At 38.9% G+C, this 12,629-nt stretch overlaps 1 protein-coding gene and 1 pseudogene across 17 annotated transcripts in view; one reads left to right on the top strand and one right to left on the bottom strand.

The window, feature by feature from the left end:
• FOXP2 (forkhead box P2) overlaps positions 1-12,629 on the top strand; it is a 660,955-nt gene that overhangs the window by 78,199 nt on the left and 570,127 nt on the right. The window lies entirely within an intron of this gene.
• On the bottom strand, positions 3,516-3,958 carry LOC108176916 (protein mago nashi homolog 2 pseudogene; annotated as a pseudogene).

Raw genomic sequence — 12,629 nt, forward strand, 5'->3', positions numbered from 1 at the left:
GGTGCCATGTGGTATACTACCACTTCAGGTGGTAGCTTAACCTGCTATGCCACAATAGTAGGTCTTACTCCTTTTTCTTAGTCCATTTCAGAGCAGAGTAGACACTGGTTTATATATATCCCTTGTGTCTGTCCTGTTGCTTCATCTCTGTTTCTATTGATCTATTTCAGATATTCATCCTTTCTTGTTTGGATTGCTACTTTTTTATTTACCATATGCCCTGTAGTTTCTCTAATGTCTGTTTCTATGCTAATATTTGACCTCGATTGCTCCCCATCCCCACCCTGACTCTTGGCTGGCATACCACTTATGCAAGGCTAAATCATTAAATTATCAGTGCTGAACAAAGTATCTGGAACATGATGCACATATAAATACCTTTAACTGAATGATTAGACATTAGAGGCAGAGAAGAAATCAGAATTAAGAACTTCATAAATATTCCAATGCCATTGACACGAGTATGTGTGTGTGTGTAATATTAGGGTTTATTTCATTTGGAAAAGGTTCCATGTTTTTCCCCCTTACCACATAGAGCTTCTTCTGCTTGTCTTTTTATCTCAGTCCCAATCTTTCATAAGCTACTTTTTAAACCTCTTTTTTTTTTCTTATAAAAAGATTTGTTTTATTTATTTGAAAGACAGAGTTACAGAGAGAGGTAGAAAAAGAGAGAGGTCTTCCATCCTCTGTGTCGCTCCCCAGATTAGTAAGCTGATCTGAAATTGGGAGCAAGAGTCTGCTCTGGGTCTCCCACATGGATGCAGGGCCCAAGCACTTAGGCCATCTTCCGCTGCTTTCCCAGGCACATGAGAAGGGAGCTGGAGTGGAAGCGGAGTAGCTGGGACTCAACCAGTGATCACATGGGATGCTTGCATTGCAGGCTGGGATTTAACCCACTGTGCCACAGTGCCAGACCCTAAACACTAGTTTTGATTTCTTCCTGTCTCTTTGGAACACATCTGTTATTCCATATATTACCATAAATAATTTCCAAATATATAAGATGTGATTATTAGTGTAAGTTTTTCCATACAAACTACTAAAAATCTATTATATGATTTCACTATGAAAACACTAAAATAACCTACTGAAAATGGAACTAAACTCAAATCTTATTTTCTTTGTGCAAAATGCTTTCGCTGAGACCAGAGTAAATATTAGCATCATCTGGTGGTGACTCTTTAGCTACCATCAAGAATTTCTCTTATTTTTAATTCTCCTTATATTTTGAATTTATCTAGCTAAGAAATTGTTTTCATTAATTCAGTAATAAATAATAAATTGTTACTGTCTTTTTGAATAAAATACAAATGAATGTCAAAATACAAATGGCCCTTTTTGAGCCAAGAAGTGAGAAATTTGGTTTAATGACTTTATAAGAAGTATATACTAAAATGAACAATAAAATATAGCTCCCTGCTGATGTGCCTGGGAGGGCAGTGGAGGATGACCCAGGTGCTTGGAACGCTGCATCCAAGTGGGAGACCTAGAAGAGGCACCAGGCTCCTGACTTCAGCCTGGCCTAGCTCTGGCTGTTGCAGCCATTTGGGGAGTGACCCAGTGGATGGCAGATCTCTCTCTGTCTCTTCTCTGTCTGTGAGACTCTGCCTTTCAAATAAATAGAAGACTCTTTAAAAAAATTATACCTATTTGTAGAGTACCAGATGATGTTTCATTACATGTGTACATTGTATAATGTTCAATAAGGGTAAATATACCATGTTAAATATTTAACATTTCTTTGTAGTGAAAGTATTCAAAATCCTACTTCTAGGTTTTGTTTTTAATTACTACAGTAAATCATCATCATCTATAATCACCCTATTGTGCAATACAACCCCAGATCTCTTACTGCTATATAGCTAAACTTAGTACCCATTAATCAAGCTTTCTCCATCTCTTTCTCCCCAGTTCCTGCCCATCTGCTGGTAATCACCAATAAACTTTTTTTTAAAGTTTTTTTATTGATTTTGAGAGGTAGAGTTACAGACAGTGAGAGGGAGAGACAGTGACAAAGGTCTTCCGTTTGCTGGTTCACTCCCCAAATGGCTGCAACGGCCAGAGCTGTGTCGATCTGAAGCCAGGAGCAAGGAGGCAGGAGCTTCTTCCTGGTCTTCCATATGGGTGCAGGGGCCCAAGCACCTGGGCCATCTTCTACTGCTTTCCCAAGCCACAGCAGAGAGCTGGATTGGAAGAGGAGCAACCGGGACTAGAACCAGCGCCCATATGGGATGCTGGCACCACAGGCAGAGGATTAACCTACTGTGCCACAGCACCAGCCCCACCATTAAACTTTTAACCTCTATGAGATCATTCTGTTGTAGAACTTCCCCCACCTACCATATGAGTTAGGTTATAAAATTCACATTTCCTTGTGGTTGGCTAATTTCACTTACCATAATGACCTCCAGTTCTATCAACGTGATTCCAAATGACAAGAGGTCATCCATTTTTATAGTTGTATAGTATTCCACTTCGTGTATGTAACACATTGTGAAACAATCCATCAGGATAGAACTTTAGGTTGCTTCTGTTTATATGGCTATTGTGAATAAACATTGTGCTGCAGTATTTGTAGAGTGCATCTTTTTGACAGAAGTATTTCATTTTTCATGGATGCATACCCCGTTGTGGGGTTATTGGATCATATTGTAGCCCTATCTTTAGTTTTTTGAGGAAATTCCATACTGTTCTCATAATGGCTCTGTTAATTTACATTCCTGCCAGCACTGTGCAGAGATTCACTTTTCTCCACATCCTTGCCAACACTTGTTATCTTTTGTCTTTTTTTGATAATAGTCTAACTGGGGTGAGATGATGTGTCACTTTGGTTTTGAGTGCATCTCCTTGATGATTAGTGATGTTGAGCCTTTATTCATGTGCCTGATGGCCATTTGTATGTCTTCCTTTAAGAAATATCTGTGCAGATGTACTGAGCATTTTTAATTTTTTTCTGTTGAGTTGTTTGAGATATTATATATTCCATTTTTATCCCTTGTTAGTTATACAGCTTGCACATAGTTTCTCCCACTCTGTGATTTGACTCTTCACTCTGTTGATTGTTTCCTTTTCTGTGCAGAAGCTCTTGAGTTTGGTGAAATCCCATTTGTCTGTTTTGGATTTTGTTTCCTGTGCTTTTAGGGTCTGATTCTTTTTTTTTTTTTTTAACCCATATTTATGTCCTGAATCATTATGTTTTCTTCTAGAAGCTTGAAGATTTCAGATCTTACATTTAGGTGGCTTTTTAAAGGCTTTAATATGTTTTACTGGAGCAAAATTTCAACAAAAGATGACTTTTATTTACAGAATTTAATATGTGTTGGAACTGTCCAACCCATCTGGACCCAAATGTAGAAAACTATTAAGTCTGTTCATGCATTTTCTTATTTTAAATTTACATACAAAAACTTATTTTATTTCACATTCATAATCATTCCAGTATTATAAATATTATAAATAACAAACCCTCCAATACATATCCCTCAAATATATAAACAACTTCAAAAATACATCATTTAGATTGGTTTATTCTTGAAGTATAGTCCAATGAGACTGAAAACTAACCGTTTCAGATCCTGTACCAAATAGTCAAATACTGTAAATCCTTAAGGATTCTCTGACTGGTTTACATAAATAAGACAACTCATTTTTAATGTGATGAAAGAATGCATTCATGTTCAGTTCTAATTTCAAACTTCTGTTCTCCAGCCTTGTCAAGGGGATGCCACAAAGCATCGTCTTCCGCTGTAATTTCCCTGTGATCAGTGATTCTCTTCAGTTCTTCCATTACACTTTTGTGTTCATTAGATGCTGTTTTTGTCACGACACCAGCTGTGTAATTGCACTGTGGGATGTGTAAGCCTTCCATTTGACCAAAACTCAAACTCCAGAAACTTGTGTCCGAACTTGTCCTTGTGCCCAGATAGTAACACAGGACAAAATAGCCAGTGATAGCCATTTTGGGGGCTCACATTTAGGTCTTTTATCCATTTAGAGTTGATTGTTGTACATGATGAAAGATAGGGATGTTGTTTATTTTTTCTCCCTGTGGATACCCTGTTTTCCCAGCACTATTTATTGAAAAGCTTGTTCTTTTCTCCAGTGTATGTTTTTAGCACCTTTGTCAAAGGTCAGTTGGTTGTAGATGCCTGGTTTACTTCCGTTGTCTCTATTCTGTTCAGTTTATCCGTGTGTCTGTTTTTTTTGTCAGTACCATCATGTTAAATTACTTAGTTTTATAATATATTTTAGATTCAGATATGTAAATGCCTCTTTCTTTGTTCCTTTTTTATTTTTAATTTTATTTTTTCAATATTTATTTATTTATTTGAAAGGCAGAGATACAGAGAGAGAGAGCAAGAGAGAGCACGCACTACCATCCACTGGTTCACTACCCAAATAGCTTCAATGGCCGGGGCTGGGTCAGGCCAAAGCTAGGAGCCAGGAGCCTCATCTGGATCTCTCACAAGGCGCAGGGGCCCAAGGACTAGTGTCATCTCTCTCTGCTTTCCCAGGTGCAGTAGCAGGGAGCTGGATTGGAAGTGGAACAGCTGGGACCCAAACTGGCACCCATATTATGGGACAATGGCACTACAGGCAGAGGATTTAACCTTCTATGCCACAGTGCCTGCCCACTGCTTTGTTCTTTCTTCTCACATTTAGTTTGGCTATTTGGAATGTTTTGTGATTCCCTACAAATTTTAGTAGTGTATTTTTCTTGTTATGTGAAAAATGTCATTGGTGTTTTGATATGAGTTTGCACCAAATCATTTTGGGTAGTGTGGACATATTAACTATATTGATTCTTATAATTCATGAACATTGCACCACTGCATGTCCTCTTTGATTTCTTTCATTAATTATTTATAATTCAATTGCATATATCTCTCACCTATTTGATTAAAATATTCCTGGATATTTTATTATTTGCAGCTATTAGAAATGTGATTTCTTTCTCCAATAATTTATTACTGTATAACAGTGTTATTAATTTTTGCACAGTGAGCTTGAATTCTGTAACTTTGCTAAACTAATTTGTTCTGTTAGCTTCTTAGTGGAATCTTTGGAGTTTCTATATATAAAATCATGCCATAAAAAGTGACTTTTTAACTCATCTCCTTTCTGAGTTTGATACCCTTTATTTGTCTTGCCTAATTGTTCTGGCTAGGACTTCCAGTACTGTATTTAATAGGAGTGGACATCCTTATCTTATTCCACATGCTGGAGAGAATGCCTTGAGCTTTTCACCATTCAGTGTGCTTACCTGTTGGCCTATTATATATGCCTTTTATTATGTAGTCATAAAAGCCCTCCTGCACTGATTTATTCAGAGTTTTTATCATACGAGAATCTTGAATTATACCTAGTACCTTTTGTGCATCTATTATGATGAGCTTATGGTTTATGTTCTTCATTCTGTTGATGTGATATTTTTGTTTATTGATTTACATATGTTGAACTATACTTGCATCCCTGGGGTGAATCCCACTTGATCATGGTGAATAATTTTTTTGAGATTTACTTTATTTATTTGAAAGAGTTACAGAGAGAGAAGGATGGTGGGGGAGGGGACACAAAAGAAAATATGGTTTAATATCCCCACTTCAAGAAGAGAGTCCTCCAAACTTATGTTTCAGATACTTTTGCCTGGTGCAGAACCTTCTGTCAAAGATGATTTGGCTATTTTTCTCTCAATACAATAAGAAGTTTGTGAACAATAAAACCTGAAAAGAAAGTGGAGAAAGACCAACATATTATATTTATACCAAGAGGCCACCTATCAATTGCTGACTCAGAGACTCAGTGAAGTCCTACAAAGCCCAAACAAATACAGTAACTAAAGGGGGCAGCATTTGGGCAAGCAGAAGCCCAGAACCAGACACACACCACCCAGTGCTTTCTATTGTATTTGTCTGGTTTTAGCAGTGAGGTAGGTTTTCTGTGATCTCTCAGCATGTAAACAAGACGACTTTTTTCTCCTTTGGTTACCACAACACAGTAATCCCTTCTATCACAAGGCAGGACACTGGCTCTGGACACCATGAGGCCCTTGCTTATGGGTCTTCGTGGAAGCCAACAGTTTGCTTCATGTTTCCATCCCTGGACAGCACAAGATGGTATTGATCTTCAAACCCCTGGACAGTACAGGGGTAATGATCTTCAAACTCATCTTTACCAGCTCACATTTTTCACACACATGAATGCATGCACACATACACCCTGTTGTGCATCTTGGGCCTGGCCTTATCTGTTATGTGAACCAAAAGTCTGGTGTCTTAGGATCAGGCAACCCTAACCATGGTTTCCTCTCTGGGTCTTAGACCTGCCACAGTCTCTCTTACCTTCTCTGTACTACTTTTTCTGTTGAGACTAATTTTCAATCTTCTGGGAGGAGGAGATCAAGTCATGGGCAACCAGTTAATACCTGTCCTCCCATGAAACTTTTTCAAGGTGGAGGGGATTTCGAGAGGACTCTATGGCAAAAAAAGCCAGCTCTGGTTGGTAAAATGAGGTAGCTCAATAGGCTGTGTGTGCCAAATAGTTGCTTTCCATAGTGATAAAAATAACAAAAAATATTCCTGGTGTGCAGAACTGGAGCTGCTGCAGACTCATCCCTGAGATTGCTCATGTACCTGAGAACACAGTGCAAGAATGAGGGCCTTCTATTATGTTTTAAAACATACAAAGATATAAAACTGGAATATTTATATTAAGAAAACCGTTAAAATGTGCAGGATATGTCATTTACATACAGCTAATGCAGTTGGCAGCCTGGGAAAAGTGGGACCCAAGGTCCAGTTATCCAGGGGAGCAAATAATAGAACCACACTGGCTCAGAATGTGGTGGAATGAGCTTAGCAGCAGTGGGCCTGCAGCTATTCCCCTAGCCAACCTTTTGGCCTGTTACCACAACCCATAGCTTGGGATAGTTCCCCACACCCTGTCCCAGAATTGGGTAATGAGGAAACAAGATGTGGAAAACCCTGCCTTACCCCTGAGAGATTCCCTCCCACAGAACACAGTGGCTTGTAGGGTGGGTCCTTTAATCTGGTCCTACTACAAATCTTTTCACCCTGGAGAGGGAAATATTATTCCATATCCTTCCTTGAAAGGAAAACAACTTCCCCATCCAACCTACTTTCCAACGCTGGAGATTATGAATGTGAGGCCCCTGATAAAGCATGCAGATTATAGGGTGATGTCCCCCCAAAGCCCTCACTTAACTTTTGGATAGAGCATGTTTGGAATTCCTTTGCCCCACTTCTTCCTCCCAGCAAGAGGGAAAAAGGGATGGTTCTGTGAACCCCAGCCTTAGATACATCACAGAACCAGCTACCCCAGACTACCCTGTCACCATTTTTCATCTCTCAGCAGTTGATGCCTGCCCCTTGAAAGTGCTGGATAGCAAAAGAACAGTCTCCACCCACTGTGGCTCAGTTCTGGGCCTCAGGGCACAGGGCAGGGAGTGCTGTGCATCTCTTCTGGAAGTAGGCTGGCTTTCCTTGGGAACTGGGGCCTGCTGGGCCTACAGGGGCCACGAGGCCACCATATGGCTGATGTTCCGACAGAAGTGGCACTTCTTGGGCTGGGATGGCAGCTTGCACTCCTTGGCGTGATGGTCTAGACCTCCACAGTTGTAGCACCTGTGTTCTTTAGAACTGGGCTTCTGCATGTTTGTTTCATTTTTTTAAGACTCTATGTCATATATGTGTGCTATGACTTTTGTTATTTTCTTCTAATTTTGTGTTTTTTTTTTTCCTGTATCTTTGAGGTGCAATGAAAAGTTGTTTACTTATGAGATTGTTCTGCTTTCTAGTATAAACTTCCCTCAGAACTGTTTTTGCTGTGTCCCATAGGTTTTGCTATGTTTTGTTTCCAATTTCATTCATTTCAAGGAATTTTTAAGTTTCCTTCTGAACTTCTCCCTTGGTCTGTTGGTTAGTAGCAAGTTGTTTAAATTTCAGATATATATGCTTTCTAAATTTTTTATTATTGATTTTTGGTTCAATAGCATTGTAGTCAGAAAAGATACTAAATATGGTTTCTGTTTTTTTGTTTGTTTGTTTTTTAAGTTGCTGAGACATGTTTTGTGACCTACACTATGATCTATCCTGGAGAATGTTCCATGCATTGTTAAGGAAGGTGTATTCTATAGCTATTAGAATGTTTTGTAGTTGTGTTAGGTCCAGTAGATCCAGGGTACAATTTAACTCTTCTATTTCTTTGTTTTCTGATTGGATAATTTGTCCATTTCTGGAAATGGGATATTAAAATTCCCTACTATTATTGTATTGTATTATTGTACTATTATATTATATTGTAAATCTCTCCCTTTAGGCCCACTAACATTTACTTTAGGTAGTTGGATGCCATGATATTGGATGCATATGTATTCATAATTGTCTTTTCTTCATGCTGTATTGAACCTCGTATAATTACAAAGTGACTTTCCTTGTATCTTTTTGCTGCTTTTGATTTAAAATATATTTTATCTTATGGAAATATGGATACTTCTGACTTGTTTTTGGGTTCTATTTGCTTGGAATATCTTATTCCATTCTTTTACTTTCAATGTGTTGTTGTCCTTAAAAGTGCAGTGAATTTCTTATAAGCAACACCATGTGAGGTCTCATTTTGTAAAATCCATTTGCTCATTCTGTCTTTTAAATGGAAAATTTAGTCCACTTATATTAAAGGTAATAATTCATAGGTAAGGTCTTACTACTACCATTTTGATTCTTCTTTTTTTCTAGGCTTATTGTATTAGTTTTCTTTCTCCCTCTCTTACAGACTTGATTTGCAATTAAGTGATTTTTCTCTAGTAGTATGTTTTAGTTCCTCATTAGTTTTTACTAAGTCTGATGTAGAGCTTTGCTTTATGATTACCATGAGGCTTCTAAAATATCTAGTTTGCTTACAATAAACTACTTAAAATGATAGTAAGTAACTTAACTTAGGAAACTTAGGAAAAGAAACAACAAAAAAGAAAGAGAAGAAATACTAATAAAGAACTTTACACTTGTACTCCATTATCTACACCTTTTGAATTTTTGATATCCCATTTTACATCTTTCCATATTGTCGGTCTCTTAACATTTGCATGTGCTTATTATTTGTAAGTTTTAAGAGACTTCACACAAAATATGTGAATGGTTTATGTACCATGTTTACTATATGACAGCATTCTGAATTGTCTGTATAGCTACTGAAACCAGTGAGTTCTCTAGTTTCTGATACTATCTTCTTACTCAGTAGCACTACTCTTTCTCTGAAAACTCCATTTAGCATTTCTTGTTGGCTAAGTATAGTGGTGATCAGTTCTTTCAACTTTTGTTTCTCTATGAATGTGTTTATTTCTTCTTCATATCTGAAGAAGAGATCTGTGGAGTACAACATACTTGACTGGAAACTTTTCTGTGATTGTCTCACCCTACACCTTGCTGGTTTATAAGGTTTTTGCTGAAAAGTTTATAGTCAGGCAAATTGGGTCTCAATATGTATATTATTTCCTCCTGTGGCTTGATAATTCTCTCTTAATATTTGACTTGGAGAGCCTGATTAGAATATGTCTTGGAGTAGATTTGGTTGGTTTGAATCTGACTAGTGACATTTGACCTTCCTGTACCTGGATTTTTCTATCTTTCTGTAGGTTTAGGAGTTTACTCTTATTATCTCTTGGAATGCTTTCTTCCTATTTGGCCTTCTCAAATCCATTTTAAATCCCAAACCCTAAGATATTTGCTCTTTTCATGCTATCCCAAAGTTCCCATGATCTTTCTTCATTCCTCTTGATTATTTTTTTTTAATCTGTATTTTCAAATAATTTGTCTTTGAACTCACTGAATGTTGTGTTTAATCTGTTCTGTTGATGTGACCTATCACAGTTCTAGTTTCACTTAGTGTACTTTTCCAGTGAAATAGTACTGTTTGATTTATTTTAAATTACTGCCATCTCTCTGTTATGTCTCTCTGTTAGAGTATTAAATCATTTCTTTGCCTTCTCTTGAAGCTTGTTGAGCTTCCATCTGAGCACTTGAAAAAATCGTTTTTAGATGGTTTTTGGCACCTTTTTTTTTGTATGTTAGATAAGGTCATGGTTCTCTGGAAGTTCTTGACACTTGTTGGTGTACAATATCTTCTACACGTTAAGTTATAATAATCTTGCTTTGCTTATGGCTGTCATTCCAGAAAGTCTAAGCAATCTGAATATTTTCTCTGATTGTAACCATTTCTGCTATTTTAACACTAGACACTACTCCAAGTTGAGATGTGAGGCAGGGTGTGCTATTGATATGTTTTCAGTCCTAAAATAGTCCCCAGGCTTTGATTTGTCTCAAATCCATAATTGTTTTGTTTCGCAAAATGATCTGGGGAAATGTCTAAAAAGGAGTTGTTGTTCCCTACAGATTTGTTTCTGGAACCAAAGTGTTTCCGGATGCCTAGTACTGAAGCCATCCATGCCGTTTGGTAGGTCACCACTTGGAGCCCATAGCCTTCTCAGGCCAGTGCAATCAGCAGTAGTGTTACTGGAGAAGCAAAGGGTCCTTGTCTTCACACAAGAAAGAATTTAGACGTGAGACAGCATGGGAAAGCAACATAGCAATGTTTATTAGGGTGGGGACATCCATAAGAATGGATGGGTATCTCTCCAGACAGAACCTGAGAGAGTGTGGATAGTTCACATTTAGGCTGGGTTTTTTAAGGGGATGGGTCTTGCTTTCCCGCCTTTTCTCTCCCCCTCTCCTTCTCCTCCCGAACAAAGGACTTGTTGGGTGTAAATACGAGAAAAATTCCTTTCTGAGTTTTTCCCATTGAAGTTATCATACAGGGGAAGCCCGGCTGGCTTTGCCTGCCATCAGATAGGGGAAGCCTGGCTGGCTTTGCCTGCCTTAGAGGAAGGATGTTTATCAGGCCAGGTAGAAGGGGCAGGACTCCCCAGAAGGTCATCAGGATCTGGGCAGGACTTTGAAGTGCAGATACTAGGCTGCACCTGGAAGGTTATCGGGATGACTTTGAGATGTGAATGCTGGACCGCTAGTAGATGTCAATTCCTTAGGCCTTTGTCACACACATATAAGCTGATTTCTGACTTCCTACCTAACAGTAGGACCAGTGTTCTATGTTTTGCCTGCAATTGAGGTAGATTCACAGTCAGTGTTGTTCTTACCAGCTACTGGTGATACTGGCTGATCAACTGGAGAAACAGAACTCCACTTGGCACCAGAATAGTTCCAGAGGCTTCATGTGCAGGCACTGGCCTGGGAACAGGGAAAATTAGGATTGGCAGGATGTTGACTTTCATCAACCTGTCATGGAGTCACAGCACATTCTTGTGATTCCTTTCTGTCTGCCCAAGGTTAGAGGAGAGTGATAGAGGTAGTCGCTCAGCTGCTTCAGCTCGGACTTGGTGGGTTACACCTGACTCAAAATCACAAGGCCCTAAGCAATCTCGGGGGTGCATGCCAGGCCCAGGTGAGGTTGGTGGTAATACACACCAAGATGAGTCTGTCTCACAAGAGTACAGGTCTCTGATGCCAGAGCAAGTCTAGACACTCTGTCTTAGAACACTGGCCTGGAGGTAGAAGCTTTGGGCTTTATCAGGAGTTGGATCTCCAGCTGACAGGCCTGGCTGTAAGCTCCAAGCAAAGTTCTAAACTCCCTTCCTGTCCTACTCCATAGTAGCTGCAGTCTTGCTTTACTCTCTGCCAGGTAATGGGGGAGTGATGATGGAGGTGGCCTTGGCCACCTGGCTGTGGGGATTCCAAAAACTTCATCTATGGATATGAGCAACAGCTATGGGGCTCTGTCTTTTTCTGTATTTTTTTTCTTCTACTGTGGACCTAACACTGGGATTCAAGTCTAAGGATTGGAATTCAATCCCTGCTCTCACCCCTGTTCTTCAAGCTAGAGGTGTCTCTCCATGCTGTGCTATTTGGATCTTGGGAGGGGTGATGCTGGCAACTCTTCCCTTCTGTTTTCTTCAGTGCAACTTTGATTATGATTATGGTTATTATGAAATCATACCACCAACTACTGTGGTCTCCTGCTGGGCCTCCATAACTCTAGTGAAGGTGCCTTGATGCATGAACAGCTAGTCAAAGTGGTCTCTCTGGAGATGGTCACCAGAGCATTTTAATCTCTGTCTTGTTTCACCTTCACAGATGCTAATTTTTAAGGGGTTTAAACTCTAAAAACATTGGCTTACATTAGTTGCTATTTTCAAGTGGCAAGCTTTAAGGGGTCCAGTTTTTAGTTATATAACTTGATTTTAATTTTCAACAGTAGGCAATATGGCATACCTGGTGACCTGCTGAGCCTTAGTAATTTTAAGAGTGTGATAAAAGAGGTATCTCTTTAACAACCAACAAATTAGGTCTGGCCTGGGAAAGCTGGGTTTCTGTTGGTTTCTATGCGTGTATAGCAATTGACATAGGTGTCTACATCTATGGTATCATGAAAAAGTTTGAGAAGCATTACTCTCCATTTCCTTTTCAAGACTCAATCTTTATAACCAGTTTCTTGGCCTTTTTCTGGAAATAACTAATGCATAGGTAAGCATATATGTATCTTTATGTAAATTTTTCATAAGTTGTAACTTAGCATATACACAAATATGTCCTGCTTTTCTA

The sequence above is a fragment of the Oryctolagus cuniculus genome, chromosome 3, assembly GCF_964237555.1.
Source record: "Oryctolagus cuniculus chromosome 3, mOryCun1.1, whole genome shotgun sequence".
NCBI classification, from domain to species: Eukaryota; Metazoa; Chordata; class Mammalia; order Lagomorpha; family Leporidae; genus Oryctolagus; species Oryctolagus cuniculus.